The following is an 18,451-nucleotide window of genomic DNA, read 5'->3' as shown; positions in this document are numbered from 1 at the left end:
CAGATTTAATGCTGTAACTTGCCTGGAAGTCTCTTCTGTATACTGATCAAAGAGTCAAACATTTCAGTCAGCAAATAGAAAAAATGACTTCAGGAGAATAATTAAGTAGAAAAAATATTCTGCTGCTCAATTATCTGATAGCACGACTGTAGATAACATTAATTCACTATGTACGTTTAAAACTGTAAGGATTTTGAAGGTTTTCGCCACAAGTGACAAATGGTTGAGGGGATAGATGTGTTTAAGCAAATTTGAACATTAAATAATATATGAAATACTAAAACAACATCATAAACCATAAGCATGTAAAATTTTATGTTTCTAGGAAAGCATTATTTTATAAACAAAGGAAAATAATTATATATAATATGCAATTGTCATTCAATTCAGAGAAAAATCCAATGTTCCCATGTTGTGAACATTCTCAGTCATAAGAGCCTGGAAATTACAACCATAACACCCTGTTTTGCTTTCATTTCATGTCAATATCCATCTATGTATCTATCCATCTGTGTCAAATAACTGATCAGCCTAAACTCGAATTTATTTCATAATAGGCTTAAGTTTAAAAAAATATTATAAAGCAGTAGAAAAAATTGTCATAGCCCACACATTTTGAGTTCCCTATTTTTAACATCATATATTCATACGGCATATTTGTAAGAATCAATAAAGCACATCCATCAATCTCTATTATAAACATGTCATATTACATGAATGCATGAAGGTGTAGTTCTATATATGTACAACGGAATAATATGGACCCATCAAGAATATGAAATCCTATCATTTACAGCAAAATGGCTTGAAATGGAGCACAGCATGTTGAATGAAAGAAGCCAGATACAAAAAAGCAGTGCATTCTCATCTCTGGATGCTTGGAAACTGACGAAATCTGGATCTGAACACAGGACATTGATTAATAGAGGTTAGGAGTCAATTCTTATTTATACTTGTCAGTAGGTAATAAGTCCCTTCTATTTAAATCTGTCATTTAAATCATATGAATAAATCGAGAATAGTATTCTCCAAGTTTTAAAAAAGAACATTTAGCAAGTCAGCATTCATGCAGAAAAATAAAATAGCTTGCTCCTACCTTTAATATATATATGTATTTTTTTAAGAATTATTTATTTTTATTGCAAAGTCATATATCCAGAGAGTAGGAGAGACAAGAGGAAAATCTTTCGTCTGATGATTCACTCCCTAAGTGAGTGCAACAGCCAGTGCTACGGCAGTCCGAAGCCAGGAGCCAAGAAATTTTTCTCAGTCTCCCACGCGGGTGCAGGGTCCCAAGTCTTTGGGCTGTCCTGGACTGCTTTCCCAGGCCACAAGCAGGGAGCTGGATGGGAAGTGGAGCTTCTGGGATTAGAACCCGCACCCATATGGGATCCCGTCAACGTTCATGGCAAGGACTTTAGCTGTTAGGCCACTGAGCCGGGCCCAATAAATATATTTTTAAATGAAATGTTAACATTTTAAATGGAGCTCTCTTACTTGTAAGATTCTTTAAGAACTTTATCTTTCATTTCCTGTCCTTTGAAAATTAAATAGCTAGCTGTAGTTTGTGTGTGGTGTGTGTGTATGTGGAATCAGCTTGGTATTCCCCATGTTTGTGTTTGAATGTCAGGCCTTTGGGGAAAGTGCCATCCATTATTATTTCAAATGTTTCTTATCTCTGCTTTCTTGTAGTCATACTTTCACATCACACTTTGTTACTTGCCTCACAGTTCATGAATATTCTGATTTTCATTCTTCTTAATGTTTGTTTTTCTGTATTGGAGGTCTCTGCTGAAATATGCTCAAAACTCAGTTTCTTTCACCCACTAAAAAGATGTCCAATATGCTAAGAAATCCATCCAAGGCCTTCCTTGGTACCATTACGTTGCTATTGATTTCTAGCATTTCTTTCTACTACTTTCGTTAGAATGTTCCTCTTTCGGGTTATATTTTCCACCCATTCTTGACTGTGATCTGCTTTATTCGCTAATGTCATTATTATATTAACAGCAGCTGTTTAAATTCCCATTCTGATCACTCCAACATCTCTACCACATGAGTTTGATTCTGATGTTTTCATTGCGTCGTACAGTTATTTTTTTTTAACTAAAAGTTAAAAAAAATGTGTTATGATGTGTTATGATTTTTTATGGTTACCCTGGGTAAAGGAGCGTTTGTAAATGGAAGTTAGTAATGTATTGGTAAGGTGTGTGGAAATGGGAAGACTTCTCTAATCCGATGACTGTATCTCAGTCTTTGAAACTGTCCATGTGAACTCCCCAGGTGCTTCCAGTATTGACCTCACAAGTTGAGAAATGATGGCTAGGGTGAGGTGAATTTGAGTATTACCCTTTCCCCAGTTAGTCTCTGACAAACTCCCCACACGTTTGACTCCTGTTAAACAGTTTCTGCTGTGGGCAGACCTTGTGAAGAGCGGAATATTAGGCTCAGGTGAAATAGTTTCTGTTGAGGGCGAAGTTTAAGATTAGAAAATTCTGTGCGCATCTGAGTACCTCCTTTTCCTCCCTTCCTGCTTCGAAATTCACTGCGGTAACCTGGGAAAACACTTAACAGAAAACCTCACAAAAGCGCGTCCTACTCCTGGCAACATGGCTGTATCCCTCTGGCGTTTTGTCTCTCAAGAGTTGCCCGCGCTGAACCTCCTCCAATTCTTTCATTGCTTTTCACATTTTCCTATGCCGGCATCGTTTCTCGTGAAGACTGGCTCCCGGGTTGCTTCTGTTTCAGTAAGTTGTGATTCTCTGCTTGCTTTTCCAATTTTCAGGGCGCCGCTTTCCTTTGAAATCTCATTTGTCTTAAGGTTCTAAAATTGTTGATTTTTTTCACTCCTATTTTCCAATTTTTTTGGTTTCCTGGACAGACGGGGCTTTCTAAGCTCTTTACATGCTGAACTACAAAGTGTAGAACCTTACTACTTGTACGTAAATTGGCTTACTAGTTCAATGCTTTTTGTTTTCTATTTTTAGTTGCTTATCAGTAGCAAATGTTAAGATTTTAATAAATATATTTGATGCTGTGGGGTATTTTATGTAGGTGTTTAATCATGTTGTTTTTTTAATGGATATGAGTGAATATTTTAGGCCAGCGAACCCAAATATGTGTATTAATCGCTTTAATTTGTATTTGGCCCCATGTAAAAAACATTTAAGTGAAATATTTGCTGTTTGTTGTTTAAGCAATTTCCTCAATTTTTACATTCTGAGCCAAAAGAATTAGGTTTTATATTTAAAAAAAAATAAACCGAAAATAATGTGTTGAATTATGTATACTCCGTGTCTTGTATGTTTGCATTTACTTACATTTTTCTTTGAATATACATTCTGCAGTCTACAGCGCAGTCCATAGTCAGGTTGTGTAGCTATCCAAACGTTTTTACTTATTGGGAGTCGACAGAATGCCATCAACTTGAACTTCGACATGGTTTTCAAAATTCGGCATTTAGGTTATTCAGTAAATTATCCCTTGATTTACCCTTTTATTAAATCCTTATAATGGAACATGATTAGATGCTACCCACTTGAAAGAATTGTTTCTCTTCATTTGTAGAACAGCTTTATATGGTCTGGTTTCTCATGACCAAGCAGATATTTCAGTTGAGGAAGCAAGCATGCAGAAATGTAAAAAATACTTTTAAAAAATAATAGCGGGAGGGTGTGTTTGTATCTTTGAAATAACTTACTTTGTCTTATTTTTAATTGGCAAGTCATGTGTGTATCTCCTGATGCAGTATGCTGGCTTGATTTATGTATTCTTTGTGGAAAGTTCAGTACAACTAATCAACATTTCCATCACCTCACCAAGTTATTATTTTGGTCTAATAGGATAGGATAATGTGTTTTTTTTAGAGAAAGCTTTTTCTCCTCTCCGAGGAATTTTAAGTATATTGCTTATCTGCAAATTCTTTGCTTGTTAAGTAATTTTCACCCTATCTCGTATCCTAAAATCTGCAAACTCCTTGGTAGTGCCTCTGAATTAATGAAATTTTACTCATTTTTTAATATTTTGTAATTTAAAGTACAGTTGAAGTATCATGTTAAGAGAATAATGAAGGTACTATATGTAATATATTGGTTTAAAAGTCAGCGGTGCCTTTGATACTGCTAAAGTTGGAACAAGAAGCTAGAACTTGGGTAGTTTTGAAAGATTGATTTTTTATTTTATTAAAATACACTTGTTATCTAAAATTCGATAGGCAGAAATCACCTGAGGCTAAAATCAAACTGCATTCCTTCCGGAGGCCTAGGGAGGAGACCCTTTCCTTGCCTTTCCCAGCTTGTACACATTTCTTGATGAATTCCCTCTAATTCTATCCTTAAAACCAACAACACTTCAGTGTCTTCAAATCTCTTCCCCCACCTGCTATTTAGGCCAGCATGTATGTATTTTTTCTCTGATCCTCCTGTACTTTGATTTTTAAGAAGTCTTTAGGATTATGTTCTCCCTCCACCCAATAATCAAGGATAATTCCTCTATCTCAAAAGCCTTATCTATTTCAGCAACACATTCACAGGTTCTGGAAATTAGGTGGAGGGCGTTTGGGGAACCGATCATTCTGTTTAAGAAAACATATTTATCTTAAACATATCAGAACAAAATGATCAGGAAAATGTAAATAAAACATAATCACTTGCAGCTTAATATTCACAAGGTTGACAATAGCAATTGTTAGGATTTGGAGAACTTGGAAACCTCCTATTTGGAATTCAGCTTGACAGTTGCTCAAATATCAAACTCTGGATTATCACATAAACTCAAAATTCCACTTCTATGCCTATACCCCTGAAATGACAACATATGTCTCCACAGATATTTGTATAAGAGTGAGACTGGTGTTGTGGCATAACTAATTAACTGTTATCTGAAAGGCCAGTGTTACATCCATAATTACCAGTTCGAGTCGAAGCTGTTCCACTTCAAATTCAGTTGACTGTTAATGTTTCTGGGAAAGCAGAAGATGACTCAAATCCTTGGGACCTTGTGCCCATGCTGGAGTCCTGCATGAAACGCCTGGCTTTGGTTTGGCGCAGCCCCAGCCATTGTATCCATTTGTGCAGTGAATCAGCAGATAGAAGACCAATCTCTACTGTTTCCCTGTCTTCCCTTTGCTTCTCTTTTTCTCCCTTTAAAAATCAATAATTAAAAAAATACATATATATATGGTGGACATAGTGTTAAAGTCTTAAGCTACCACTTGGAGTACTTTTTGGTTTCTTTGAAACTTTTATTTTATACTAATGTTAAATGCATGAAACAAAAATTTTAGAGCTGTGAAAAGTACCCAGATTCCAACACCCAGCTTTCCCTCATAACATCCTATATTAATATTTGTTACAGTCCATAAACTACACTTAAGTTTTCCATCTTTAAAATACAAACTCTTTCCCTCCTACTTGAAATCTCAAGTAAAATCATTGTGTGTTATATTCATATTTTTAAACTTCTATTTCGTGATTGTTATTGTTGCAGGTTTCTCAAATGAGAGAGTGTTGTGTCTGGCTTATTTCCCTTGACAATATGGTATTCTCTAGTTCTGTTGATGAACAACTTGGTTAATCTGTTACTTCACTATTTAGGAACAGTGCTGCTATAAATGTGGTGCAAGTATACCTTGGATAAAACCACTTCATATACACATATAAATATTATTTTAGTATATAATATATAAACGTATAATATAAAAATATGTTATATAACACACTTATATTAAATAATTCATTCATATATATTTTATATCGTATACATATATGAATATAAAATTTTCATGAATTTATATATAATTTGTATATTTAGCATTTTAATATATTTTTATTATGAATATGTTTATATACATTATATTGTATAATTTATAATATGATATAAATATAATGTATAAATGTATATATAATAATTACACACACACACCAAGTAGTGGAATTGCTGAGTAACTTAGTTCTGTTTCTCGTTTGCTGTTTGTTTTTTTTAACCGCAAGTCTACACTTTTTTTTTTGTTTTTCTAAAATGTGCTTTTTCCTCAGTGACTTTAGTGTCAGTTCAAGACCTCCATCTCCTCTCAAGAAACATAACAGAACAAAATTCATGCAGACACATCCGCCACCCGCCAATCATGTGAGAACCCCTGTCAATCAGTCTGTAACAAATATTGACACAAGGGGGGAAAGCATGTTGAAATGTATTAGAATCAGAACCTGTACAAAAAAAAAAATTAAAATATAACCTGAAACTGTTCAAGTTCAGCAGGTCTAGTCCAATCCTGTTCTCTCGCCAGGAGAATACCACCATCAGGGGCTCAGGATCACCTGCCAGGGACTGGTGGAAGGGAAGGAACAGAGGCAGCCCAGGCCTTCACCAGAGGGCCCAGCCGCAGCCCCAGTGCAGCCCAGAGGCAGCAGCAAGGCCTGGAGGGCCTGAGCAGCAGGCCAGCAGGAGAAGCAGCTGGTAAAAGCCCCAGGCAGGGAGAACCTGCCCTCAGCCCCCACACTCCCAGCCAGTGGAGACCAGACCTGGGTTTAGAGCCCTGAAAACCTGCAGGTTTAGTAAACGTAGCACAGTGTCATATCCCTCCTTGGCCTGAACTGGCAGCTGGCAACAGAGAAAGGCAGGGAGGAAAGAGGCATGGGGCCTGGCTCCAGATGGCCTGCAACACAGTGGGTGCCACGGGGTTATGGCTGCAGGAGGCATGCCTTCCCCACACAAGGGGCCTCCTCCGCAGTCGTCCTATGGGCTGGTTAAAGCTGACTCAGCCATAGTCAGCTTGACAAAACGACATGAGTAAAAGAAAAGCTGCAAGGGAGCCAAACTCTTCTGCAGGCACCAGAACCCCCATCCTGCTTACAGGAACGGCATCCTGGAACCCCTGAGTCAGAGGGAGGGGGCAGGGAGTCCCGCTTTTTCTGGAACAGTACCCATGGTGTGGGCAGGCTCTGGTGAGGACATTGGCAGGTCTGGGACTCACTGCAGGTGGGGAAGGGAGGATCAGGCACATGGTGTCCCCGGCCTGCCTGACCAGGCCTGGTGAGTGCCAGTTGCCCTAGCCAGTCCTAGTGGTGGTTGGAGACCAGGCCTTCTGCTTTTGACATCTTCTTGGTGGGCTGACTCTGCTCAGCATGAGGGGGACCCTCCCACTCAGGCAGCTGCTGCTCCATCTCCTGGGCCGAGAAGGGTGCAGTGGCTTTGAGAGTCTTCTTGATGTTGGTAACCTCTGCCTCCACCTGCTGCTGAATCCGCATGTGGCTCTCTGTACTGGTTAGCTCTCAGGACCTGCTGCTCGATGCCCAGCAACACCACCTCACAGCCATCACACCATTCGTTTAAGGTCTTGACAAGGTTATTGATATCCTTCTTTCGGATGTCACGGCCAATGCAGAAGTTCACTTCTAGCAGCTGATTTCACTGGTCCAGCTTAACCTGGATGATGTCAGTGTAGATAGCCTCAATGATGAGTTCTTCTAGTTCCCGAAGATTCCGCATCTCTAGGTCTTTCAGCAGCACAGTGTAAGGAATACACTTCATTCTCAACGCCAAGCTCACCATGGTCAGGTGCTTCAGCTTGTTTTGCTGAGTTGTGTTCAGTTCTGGCAGGCTCTCCTTGTTGGCTGTGTAATCCGAGTAGGTTCCATAGGCAAACAGGTTCAGCAACCACAAATGGGCAGCATTAACTCCTTCTGCCAGCTCTAGTACATTGGCCAGCTCCAGCAATTCTCCAAAGACATATACTCCAGGAGCCTCCAACATCTGGCTTATGAGTGCAGTGAGGGCTGAACCACTGGTCCCCTTAGCAAGATGAACTGAAGGTTGTTGTTCACCTGTCATTCTCTGGTGTTGGTGTCTGTCCATGCCGCCTTACAGTCCCCTTCTTCCCTGGCTTGCCCTCCGGTGCTTCCCACAGGTTGTCAAGCGTCCATGTTTGGCATGGCACCCGGTACTTTTCTCTATTTCTAGTTTTTTAAAAAAAGGTTTTGGGCTGTCATCCACTACTTTCCCATGCCATAAGCAGGGAGCTGGATGGGAAGTGGAGCAGCCAGGACAGGAGGGACATGGGCCAGTGCCCATATGAGATGCTGGTTATTATAGGTGGAGGATTAGCCAGTGAATACATCAGGCTGGCCCCAAAATGTATTATTCTTTCAATTCAAAATGAAAACCAGCCACAAATGTGATGAATAAATTGGCAAAATCACCTATATTTTAAAATCTAAACAGTAACGCACTTTGTGTATCCTTCCCACTTACCTTACTTTACATTTTGGCCATTTTTGCAAATGCTCATTGATAATGTAATATAGTGCAGAATAGCAACATGGTTTGCTTCGTTGTTGAGCTTGAGTACACAGAATTTAGTTAAACATATTGTCAGTTTCTGTCACATTATTAGCATGAGTCACATTAGTAGCATGAGAAAAAAATGGTAAGGTTTCATTTTCCTGTTTATTTCCCAAAGGTATATCTCTTCCATTAATTAACATCTGCTTTAGTATATATAAATTAAGTGCTTGCAGTCAAGCCTCCTTATTATTTGCATATATGCTTAAACAGTGCTGTTTTGTGTGTTTTAATTTATAAAAGCAGTCCTGTATAAATCTTTTCCAGTTTTAACTGCTGAGTAACATTTTATTAGCATTGTGCTACATTTTGCATAGCTATTTTCCTAGTGATGGAAACTATAATCTCCAAGATTTTTACTTCCAAAGAACACTGATAAACTATTCTTCTTGTTTTCCCATGAGCCTCTTTTAGAGTATCATTATACTTCCTAGTTTATTAGTCATACATATATAGTTGGTATCACTAAATAATTCCAGAATGCTTTCCCAAATCATTTTCTTTGCATAGTTGAGCACAATGTAGGAAAGTTCCAGAGGACGACTCAGTGGCACGTTTGATCTTAGCCAAAAGGCCAAGAAGTGGTAGCTGTTCCACTTCTAATCCATCTTTCTGCTTATGACCTGGGGAATCAGTGGAGGATGGTCCAAAGCCTTGGGATGCTATGATGTTGGGAGACCTGGAAGAAGCTTCTTATTCCTGGCTTTGGATCAACTCAGCTCTGGCTGTGGTGTATAGTTGGTAACCAGTGGATAGAAGACCTTTTTTTCATCTTTCCTTCTTATGTAAATCTGCCTATGAAATGAAAATAATTAAAAAAAACCACACACACTCGGTTCTTCATTTGAAAGGCAGTGTGGCAGATAGTGGTGGAAAGAAAGACAGGGCTTTCACGTTCTCCAAATTACTGCAGCTCCTAGTGCTGAGCTGGGCCACAATCTGGAACTGCATGGAGGCCTCCCACTTGTTAGGGGCCCAAACACTCCGGCTGTCTTCTACTGCTTTCCCATATGCTTTTAGAGGAGGTGAGATCAAAAGTGTAACAGTCGAGATGCAAATCTACTCTCCGATGTGGGATGCCAGTGTTGCAACTGCAGGCCTAACCCACTGAACTATGACACTGGCACTCCCACCTGCTAATTTTGCATATTAAGCATCCCTCATTTGAGCTGAAGCCCTTATTTTGAGATTGAGTAGCCACATACCTTATTGTTCCATCACTCTCTAGGAAGCCATTTTATTGCATTAAGATCCCAGAGATACTTTCCAGTCATTTCTTTGTAGCTTTATAGTTTTATTGCTTGTTTAACTCTTTCATCTAGAGTGTTTTGTAGCTTATAAAGTACAGAACAACATCTGCTCTCCATCTCTCCATAGTATTAGCTTTACCAAGTCTCAAATCATTGTTGGTTTTGTTGTTGTTGTTGTTTTTTACATTGGGTCTATTGTAGATTCTTAATGTCCTTAGAGTGACTTTCTCACCTGACTTGCAGCTTTTATTTTTGCAAGTTGTCTTACTAGTAGAAATATAAATGTTAGTTGTTCTACTTGTACTCATGTAAATGTCAGATGTTCAGCTTTATGATAAAATATTGCTGTGATTGAATATTTATTTATTAATATGCTGAGAATCATCACTTTTCAATGCTGTTATTACACTCACAATCATGGTAAAGCCCTTGTTTTATTTGACCCAGCACTTTCCTCAAAAAATTGAAAAAAATTACTCTGATTTTTTGACAGAGGCAAGAATGGAACTTGGTAAACTTATAGCACCATTGTGATAGTGTTACAGATGGATGATGAGTAATTCTTTGGACTAATCATGGCTGTAGAAATTGCATAAAAAAGACAGATTCAAGACACATTTTGGTAGCTGAAGCAGTGTAACTTTGCAGAAATTAAGAGCGATGACTGAATTGTGATAATTAAGAATTCCACACACTTCTGGTTTGGAGTATGGTAAATGGCAGGGCAGCTGTTGAATAAGGTCCGTTTTTCAGCGCCTAGGTTTGTGGGAGGAAAACCATAAGTATATTTGAACTGGTTTTCCTTTATTTTTCCCTAGAATTAGCACTCTGTTTTCTCATACCTAGGCCAGGGGGAAGATATGTGACATTGCAGATGCAGAAATCCTTTGGAAACTGCAAGGCTATAAATACAAAATCATGTTACGGTTGTTCTGTTGTTAGTTTTTTTTTTCTATCATTGCTCACATGTTACCTTTATTTGTTTGCTGCATCTGAACATCTGGAACTCTTGTGGAAACTACATTTGCACCTTCAAAATGTGAATTTCATAAATTCTGTTTCCTGGGATTTGGGGCTTGGGGAAATTAACATTTCTGACTTTTCACTGTAAAATCAGCACACTAGAATGTACAAATAGAACTCTTTTGAGAATTAAATAAGCTGTTAATAGTTTGGGGCTGAACATTTCCAATATCCTTTTTTATAATCCTTTGTTTCCATAAATGAGATGTGACTAACAGTATTCTAGAACCATTGTAACTTCCAACTTACAGGATGCTATCACTGTAATGGTGATACTGCACTTCCTGTATACTGTTGGATTTCATTTTTTAAAATTGGTATACCTTAAATAATGTCCATTTTCTGAAATGCATTATTTTTAAATGTTCTGACAGCAGGTTATTTAAACGAGTATTATTATGAATAACTTGATAAAATGAAAAGCCAACATTTTCTTTATTTCTTTCCGCTATTGTCACATAGTTGTCATTCATGAGAGGTTTTATTATAAGTAAAACTCTTTATTTAAAATCTAAATAAAAGCAACCTATAAATATATATCAAAATACACAGCTCTTTCCCGAATATTTCAAAGTAAATGCAAATACTCAAAGGCTGAATAAAACACTGTTCTGGAGTTTAATTTGGGTCTTCTGTAGAAAGGAAGAATGTATTTACTTACTGCAGGTACTTATTGTGACGAATTCCATCATACAATAGCAGTGTTTTAAGTCATTCACTCCATGCTGTGCTGTTAGCTGTGATAACTAGAAATGCATATTGCTCCATGACAAGTTGAAAAAATGAATGACCATTATTTTGAGCAACAATTGCTATCAAATTGTATGTAAAGTGAAATCTCTAAGTGAGGATTTGCTACACTAAAATAAGCTTATGGAGATGTGAAATGTCAAATGTAACGGAGTTTCAATTCAGTAGGATTTTCTGTAAAAGTAAAATGTAGGATGTTTTCAACATTGGAAAACAGAATTAAATATAAAGCAACAAATAACACTGATAGTCAATACAGGTTATTATTTTAAATGATCTTGAAATTTGCCTATGAGTTTTTTTTAAAGTAACTTCTTATTATTTTCTATGATATGATTTTGTAGGTATAGGGATTTCCTCTCCCCTTACTCTACTACTCTTCTCTCTCCCACCATTTCCCTCAAACATTGCAGTAATGTGGTCCTTCAGCAATAGTTGCAAGTCCAACATTCTACTATTTTAGTGTATCATGGCATTGTAGGTATACGTAAATGTATAATATCTAGTATCATATTTTTAAGGTCTATTTAGCAGTTTTATTGTGAGTCCTCGTATTTTGGAGTAGAGACACATACTGTAGCATATCTTCACTTCCTGGATGCTATGCTCCAGTATACAGTACATCTGGGTGAATACACACACACACACACATGCACACACACACACACACACACACACACACACACGTTTACCTATATATCTGTCTACCTTGATTTTCATATGAATATGGGTTTATATCCATTTGTGAGGTATAATTGAAATTATATACACTTTTTATTTGCATCCCATTATAATTTTTTAGCTACGTTAATAGAATTTAGCTACATTGTTGATACTCTTCTTAAATTTTTTAGTAGCTTTAGCAATTTCAGAGTATGCATGTATTTTTTTTTAAGATTTATTTTATTGGAAAGGCAGATTTAAAAAGAAAAGGAGAGACTGAAAGATCTCTCATTTGCTGATTTACTCCTTAAATGGCCTCAATAGCCAGAGCTGATCTCATCCGAAGTCAGGAGCAAGGAGATTTTTCTGAGTCTCCCAAGTGAGTGCAGAGTCTCAAGGCTTATACCATCCTCCACTGCTTTTCCAGGTCCCAAGCAGAGTAACTGGAAGGGAAATGGAGCAGCTGCCCATATGGGATGCCAGCATTTGCAAGGCAAGGATTTAGCCACAGAGCCATTGTGCCAGGTCCTGAATGCATGTATTTTACTTAGCAACTTAGTGATTGGTGAGCAACACTTTCTTTTTTTAAGGATAGTTACAATATTACACAGGAGAATAGGTAACTAGTATCTCATCTGTTCTCATAAGAACTGCTATTGTCTCCACTTCACCTACCTCATTATCCAGGGTCCTGCCTTTGTGTTGAGTAGTCTTACCTATTGGGACGTAGTTGAAAAGTCAGTGTTAGCAACTGTCCTCAAGCTTGGGTAATCGTTTCTCTTCTGAGCTTTGGATTTGGATTTCAAGGCTGACACTCCATGTTAAAATCACTGGAAGCTATTCACAAGTAGTATCCTGGGAAATGAGCTGGTTTGTGGTGGGAGAATATGAAACCGCTGTAAAGTTGAAAATAAAACAGATAGCATTTGAATTCCCGTTCTAGTTGATTGTAAAGGCAATTCATTCCCTCTCCTTCCTGAATGCTGATTCTTCCTTTAGATGGAAAAGTTAGTAATGCCCTCAGTTATAAAGTGAGTTTTATCTGGCTTTTGCAGCTTTGAACAAAAGGAAACTTTTTTTGATGCTGGGTAGAGAACACAGTCCACATTTTAAATCAATGCCTTAGAATAGAACATAAGAAAATAATTATTGGGTATTTTGTATATTCTAAAATATTTGAATAAGGAGATTTCAATATCACAAGTTTCAGTGAAATTGGAGGGGATGATTCTGATGAGATACTGAGTTATAGCTTGTTCTTAAGATAATTGGCTGTAGAAAAGCTGTCCAAATAGAAATCGGTGAAGAAACATTGGAGTCTAATGAAAGAATCCTGGAATGTTGTGAGAATTTCTGAGGGAAAAGGCTGCATTAACTCAATTTATGAAATCAACACATATTCAGCATTTTTTTAAAAAATGAATGGTACTAAATCCGTTAGCACATTTTTGGGGAAGACTACTATGTGTAACACATTTTCAAAATGTCATAAAACATTCAAGCCATCAGGGATAGATTAGCTTTTTTTTTTTTTTTTTCATTTGAAAGGCAGTTAGAGGGGAGAGATAAGGATCTTCCATTTGCTGGTTGGCTCCCCAAATGAAAGTAGTAGTCAGGGTTGAGGTGCTTCAAAGCTTCTTCCAGGTCTCCTAGATGGGTGCCATTTCCCAAGGACCTGAGCCATCCTCTGCTGCTTTCCCAGGCCAAAGGCAGGGAACTGGATGAGAAGTGAAGCTGCCTGGACACAAACTGGTGCCCGAATGAATGCTGGTGTTACAGGTGGAATCTTACACTACTGTGCCATGGTGCCAGCTCCAAATATAGATTATTTAAGAGTTTTCATGACTGAACCACAGGTGAACATGAAGAGCTTGTTTTAGCATTATAACAATGCTGTTTTTCATCAAAATTTGTTTTGTGAAATGTCCCGTCCGTTTTACTATGTGGCAATTATTGAAGAATTATTAGTCCTGTGGGTTTTTTTAGCATGATAATTCTGTGTTACAATGTATTTTCAAATAGTTTTTAACCAAAACTGATTTTACTCTTATTTATCACCCATTAACATTATAGTATTTCTATTTAACATGACTGTATAGATTCCCCAGAATGAAATCCACCTTCATAGCTGAAGATTGATTACAAATGAAAATATATAAGGCCAACGTGGTTAAGAGTGCCAAGAAATGTGTAAAGATACATTTTTGAGTAGTATGCTATTCTTAAAATTATATTACCTGTAAAAATGACTAGTTTCAACTGCTACCTTTTTATATTTTATTTTTAATTTTATGATAGAATTCCATAGGCTCTGGAATTTCCTTTGCCCTCTCCCCAAATTCCCTTCCCCTACTTATTTCCCCATATTAGTATGATAGTATAGTCCTTCATAATCAGTCATGAGTCCATCATTCTGCATTTAAGTGTGTCCTGACATTGCAGGTACAGACACTGGTAGAGAGTGCAGCAGCCTATTGTTAAGATATATCCTAGCATTTCGTTGGGAGTCCTTTGATTTGGAGGTAAAGATGCATACTGCATTGTATCTTCATATCTGAATATGATAATCTATATTGCACAGTTATTATACATTCCCTTAAATGAGAAGCCATAGAACAGAATCAACAATAGGAATAAAGTTTAAAAAAAGTTACAACACCATGGCGTTAAATAACATGCTTGAATAACCAATGTGTCGATGAAGAAATGAAAAACAAAGAAAACCTTTAAAGACACATATGGAGAAAACTGCATCATTAACTTATGTTTTTCTTGTAACAGTAATTATGAATTTCATCAATATCTGAAGTTAACTTTGCAACTTATGTCAAATCTTAACTAGGTGACCAAAGCTACTGTGATGATTGCTTAGCATAATGCCCTGGTTTTAAAATTCCTTTTTGCAATGACTCGTGGAGCAAGTGGAATGTGTAATTACCTCTTCAGTTCTGCAGGCCCTTCAGACAACACACCTCATTCACATATCAACATTGTTTCCTACTTCTCTTCTTAGGCATAAGAGCCTTTTGACATTAAGTAATCCTAAAATTCATACACAAAGTAACGTGTTTCTTCCTTAGCTAAGAATTTAAAAATTGCATTCCCCATTCAGTAACACAAAAAATGACAGCATTCCTTAATAGGTAACAATTTAAAAATATCCAAGAACATTAAACACTGTGGATCTGGCTCTATGATTTCCTGCATTCCAGCAAGTTTTACTCTGTAGACATGTAGAAATTTATTGAAACATGTGGGAAAGGCTTTTAGTTTTTATACATAGACATATACATCTGTTGATGAAACTGGATTACCTGATTGCAACATTTTCTTCAATTATGTGCATTCTCAGAAAGCACTTTCAAACTGGATCACAAGTGGAATGAAAGTAACTGAGATGTTCTCTTCAGTACTTTTACCAAGTCTTTCATCTGTTGTGGTTTCCTTATCATTATAATTAGCTTATATTACAAGATAGGTATTGTCTGTTTAAACGTAGTTGTTCTAGTTTTCGTTTAAATATATACTAAAGATTTGGCTTATAGTTGCATTTTCATAGATGTCATAATGTATTTTTCTTTAGTCTGTGTTAAGATTCCTACAGGAGACACTTAAATAAATTTTAGAGTCCTTTAGCCACTTAGCTCTTACCTCTCCTTGGTTTTACTGTCCCAAATAAGAGAAAATTTTATCACTATATATATAAACACATATATAACATATATAATATGTAATATATAACATAATATATATATATACATATATACAGAGAGAGGGAGAGAATTAAATCCAGACTATGTAGATCTTTTAAACTGAATTACAATAAACTAAGAATAGCAGGCACTTTGGAAAGAGGTGGGAGGGAAGAGAAAGGATTTCTGCCAATGATTATGAGGAAAATCAAGTGAGGGAACCACTTTATCTAAGGTACGGGAATTATAAACCTTATGATTTTATAAATTTTACAAAATTTATGGGAGAAGTGAACTTTTTTTACTTTAGTGCAATTATTAGGGTTTACATGTTGCAGTGTAGAGAATTGATGAGTTATGGAAAAACAGTAAATGAGAACATTGTAACACAAATTAGAGTACGTCCCAATGTTTTCACATTAGCAGAAATTCATAAAATTAACACCTATTCTTCTAGGTTTGGAGAGAGTAGTTGAGATTGTAGTTTTGGACCAGTAACAGTGGTGCATGTCAATTGCAGCCCTTGATTATGTGAAATTTTCAGTGAGTAAGTTGGTTAGTTAGTAGCAGAGATATTCCTTAACTCAAATATTGTGGGAAGATACTCCACAAACTTCAAATAGTTTGTTTCTTTTTATTCATTAGTTCTTACAGGAAAGATTATGAGCTGCTGAAGCACAGTGCAATCTAAAGAGACTAGCAACATGTAGGACACAGAAAAAGGTGTGGGGGTACAGGATTTGACATGTGTGACTTGAAATTGTCTTACAATTCTCAAAAGATTTTCCTCACTTTTCTTCCTTCCTCCCTGAATCATGATATGAAGTGAGGAATGTGGCAACTTACTGCACCCTCCTCAAGATACTGACTTTTATAACCTGTTCTCTTTTTACTTGTGAAATTGTCGTTGACGCCAACACCCATTCACACTTGGTATAGAAAAGGCCTCATCATTCCATTTGTTGTATGCTTGAACTTGAAGTGAACTTTTAGTAGACATGATTTCCACCCACTGACCATTTTCTGTTAAGGATGACATGAACTAGAACAGAAAGGTTACTATTGGTTTGCCATCTGAGTTCAGTGACCTCTACTATTAGCTGTAATTTCCCTGCAGTCTCTAAGACCTGAGGTCTCTGGATGGCTCAATCTGCTTGCATGTGCATCAAGAATTACACAGCCTATCAAGTTCACATCTATTCAGAACTGCTGCAGCTGAATTCCAATTATCTTCCCAGTCTGTTGTCTTGTACTCCTCTCCTCCAATCCTCTCCCTTTATCCCCTCTCCTTTTGCCTCTCCCCTTCACTCTCCTTTCCTCTTGCTTTCCCTTTCCCTTCCTTCCATTCTGTGTGTACATGCTATGGTTAAAATGGCAGTGGGACACATTAAGTTAGTAGATACAAACTAAATGTATTTCCTCAAGTCACTGTAATGGGATTAAAACTGAGAGATGCCTTCTCTTTTACCCTCATGGATTTCTTTTGCTCCAGGGGATGTCGATTCTCTCAGATTGAACAGGTTACATATAATGTTCTCAGCCATTAGCACTTTGCTTGGCACAGTGTTTTCCTTCATTGCTTGGATTCTGTTTATTTCCAGAACCTGGGAGGGCAACTTGCTTTGGTCACCTTTTCTTCTCCAACTTGTCTAGTAGAGCTCAGCTGACTGTGAGATCAGTGGTGATGTCATTCTGTACTCTTGGATGGGTGTCTATTCTGGGTTTGGCACATTGGATATGTGGGAACATTGTCTAAATGGTTGATACTGTGCCAAATAATTACAGATAAGACCTGACAGAATCTTCCCTCATTGAAGCAAGATCATAAAATTGTAGTGTAGTGACAATTGTAGCATGACTGTTTCCTTGACTTTCATAACAATTCCTCCTCATTTTTCTGTAGAGAAGTAGAAAAGTCATGTACTACCATGGTTTTCAAATATTTTATATACTGAACAGTTACAACTGTATAGGATGTATACACATAAATATGGGCTGAAAAATTTCATCAAATATTTTTGTCAATGTGAGACTTTATGTATTTCTGTGCTGTGGTACTTCAAGTGTGGTCCACAAAGCTGATTTCAAAATTCCAAAGTGGGTTGCCACCCACTCATGTAAAGCATTTAGTTAGTTCAATTACAATTAGATTAATTTCTCCTTTTGTATGTATCATTTTTTGTATCATTTGCTTGTTTCCTTAATTAAAAATTGATCATTTTCAATATCTTTGGAGACAATTGGGTTCCATCTACATTGATGCAATTTAAAATACAATGGTTAAAAATCTGTTCCCTTTATTCTGTGCATCTATGAAAGGAAGTATGATAAAATGAAGAAAAATGCATTCGAAGTATGACTTTTGACTTTACCACCACTTTGCTTGAAAACCTTTAACATATTTCTTTTTCTCCTTAGGTTTTCATTTCCTCCAGCATAGTATTACAAGTTTGCATTATAATTGATTTCTGATATGCTCTTCAAACAGAATCTGTAGTTTTATCCCTTTTCAGAAAATTGCTATTATGAACATGAGAGATCAACTGATACAGTAATTGGTGACCTTCATTTGCTTATAACAAACAGTGTACTGTAGGGCAGTATTGTGTCCCAGTATCAGTAGTGTGTCAGATAATTGAGGGACACCAAAAATGTAATGAGCTAATACGCTGGCGGAAAAAACAATATATGAGCTCATAGAACTGAGCTGTATAAATCCAAATTGGAAGGACT

General features: G+C 37.1%; 1 pseudogene; it reads right to left on the bottom strand.

Moving 5' to 3' along the window:
• Positions 1-7,058: 7,058 nt before the first annotated feature.
• Positions 7,059-7,854, bottom strand: LOC121169400 (annotated as a pseudogene).
• Positions 7,855-18,451: the final 10,597 nt, after the last annotated feature.

This window comes from Ochotona curzoniae, unplaced genomic scaffold (genome assembly GCF_017591425.1).
Source record: "Ochotona curzoniae isolate NIBS_2020 unplaced genomic scaffold, NIBS_Ocur_1.0 scaffold_1852, whole genome shotgun sequence".
Lineage (NCBI taxonomy): Eukaryota > Metazoa > Chordata > Mammalia > Lagomorpha > Ochotonidae > Ochotona > Ochotona curzoniae.
The sequence above is the reverse complement of the archived record's forward strand: the minus strand, read 5'-3'. Positions and strand labels throughout refer to the sequence as shown.